Source organism: Schistocerca piceifrons, unplaced genomic scaffold (genome assembly GCF_021461385.2).
Source record: "Schistocerca piceifrons isolate TAMUIC-IGC-003096 unplaced genomic scaffold, iqSchPice1.1 HiC_scaffold_1274, whole genome shotgun sequence".
NCBI classification, from domain to species: domain Eukaryota; kingdom Metazoa; phylum Arthropoda; class Insecta; order Orthoptera; family Acrididae; genus Schistocerca; species Schistocerca piceifrons.
The window spans coordinates 57,501-60,000 of NW_025727096.1; positions in this window are offsets into that span (position 1 = coordinate 57,501).

Genomic DNA, 2,500 nt, shown 5'->3' on the forward strand with positions numbered 1-2,500 from the left:
GCCGAGCGCCGGGCGGCGGCGCATCCTCAACGCACACAGTCCTCAATCGGACCAGCACACTGAAGATGTCCACCGCGCTTCGCACCGGGCCCGCGAGGACCTACTTTGGGCCGCACGGCGCCGCGCGCAGGGTGCGCCGGCGCGCAGCTGCGACGCCTGCCGCGTCCGTCGGCCGGCGCGCCTGCCACTGGCCGCCCCCACCAGCCGGCTGTAGCGCGTGCGCCCACGCACCGCGCGGCCAGCACGCCGGGAGGCGCCCCCTCACCGGCCGGGGACGGTCCCACCCAGCCACCACCGCGTATCGCTTCACACCCAGATGCCGTTCAGTTTCATCGGCATGGTGGGTATCGCTGGAACAACCGGTTAGTACCTCAACCTATCGTCGCCATCACCGATTCACCCCTAGCGAGAACAACCGCACCACAACGGGTTACCATTTCTTCATTTGCGTAACTTCACAGAAAACGTAGGCGTCCATCGCCATTAGCAACTTCAACGATTATTGCATGCCTGTGTCAGGTGTCACGCCACACTACGTCTGCCCACATACACGCAACAAAATGTGCACGCCTAGACAATACGTGGAAGGTGGCCCCCGTACGTATTGCGATGTCCATTGCTCGAACGACTGTCAACCGGCCTCTGTAGCCATGTCGCAGATATGGAACGCGGTGCACCATGCTATCACGGTGTTTGAGGAGAGACGACTAGGTCCGAATACATCAACACACAGCTCATGCTGATCGCCATCCACGGCGTCCGTTCCTCCCACACGTCTCTATGGCGTACCACACTGCAATCCAGCTCTCATAGGGAGACGACACGTAGCTGCGTGCACAATATTTGCACTGTATGGTCCGCCGTTTTTGGGCGCAGTCGTTGTACGGTCACACATGTGCCACGATGTATCATTCAGTACATAAGGACGAATGTGCAGTACAGATTGTGGTTCACGCGTACGACATCAGCGGACAGTTGACACAGGCCGCACCACAACGTAGCCTGCGTACGTCGCATGCGAAGGGCATTGAACATGCAAACTTGTCACCAACCAGCTTGCGAAGGCAGGGGGCAGGTGGGGACGTGGGGACGTGGGGAGGGGGTGGGGGGGGGGGGGCGGCATGTACGTCCTGCTGCCATCCACATTACAGTGTACAGCAGGAGCATGTGGAAAGTCAGCAAGACTTGCAAGGTGTTTAAACATGAAGCGATACACAGGGGAGCGGGCAGTGCGAGTAGCGAACTATATTGCGAGGGTTGCGGGTGGGCAACACTTACACTAATTGAACGAGTCGTATAACAATTACAGAGCAGGTTTAGGCGACAACGTGGGTTACGTTAGCGGACAACGTGGGTTACGTTAGCGGACAACGTGGGTTACGTTAAGGCACAACATGGTTTACGTTAAGGCACAACATGGGTTACGTTAAGGCACAACATGAGGTTACGTTAGGGCACAACATGGGTTAGGGTTAGGGGACAACATGGGTTAGGTAGGGGACAACATGGGTTAGGTTAGGGGACAACATGGGTTAGGTTAGGGCACAACATGGGTTAGGTTAGGGCACAACATGGGTTAGGTTAGGGCACAACATGGGTTAGGTTAGGGCACAACATGGGTTAGGTTAAGGCACAACATGGGTTAGGTTAAGGCACAACATGGGTTAGGTTAAGGCACAACATGGGTTAGGTTAAGGCACAACATGGGTTAGGTTAAGGTACAACATGGGTTAGGTTAAGGTACAACATGGGTTAGGTTAAGGTACAACATGGGTTAGGTTAAGGTACAACATGGGTTAGGTTAAGGTACAACATGGGTTAGGTTAAGGTACAACATGGGTTAGGTTAAGGTACAACATGGGTTAGGTTAAGGTACAACATGGGTTAGGTTAAGGTACAACATGGGTTAGGTTAAGGTACAACATAGGTTAGGTTAAGGTACAACATAGGTTAGGTTAAGGTACAAACATAGGTTAGGTTAAGGTACAACATAGGTCTAGGTTAAGGTACAACATAGGTTAGGTTAAGGTACAACATAGGTTAGGTTAAGGGTACAACATAGGTTAGGTTAAGGTACAACATAGGTTAGGTTAAGGTACAACATAGGTTAGTTAAGGTACAACATAGGTTAGGTTAAGGTACAACATAGGTTAGGTTAGGTTAGGTTACACGTTGTTGTAAGGAAAGGTGTAGGGGGGGGGGGCGGGGGCGGCAGGTTCCTTGATAGTGATTATAGTAATGTGAATGCTTGTGACATGATCAGATTTGTCACGTCAGGATGCACCTTTGGCTTATTAGAGGCGGCGCTCCAATTCTATGCTTGTGTGAGACCTGTGTCTTTGACTCATGTCATTGTTTGTGCGCTGTGACAGGAGGTACTATTGTGATGTTGGGTGCACCGTTGTATAGGACATGTGTGGGTGTTGTGTGCCTGGTCTGCGCAATGGTGGATGTCGAAAGGCTGGGATATTGTATTTTCCGCATGGACCTCCTGGTCTGG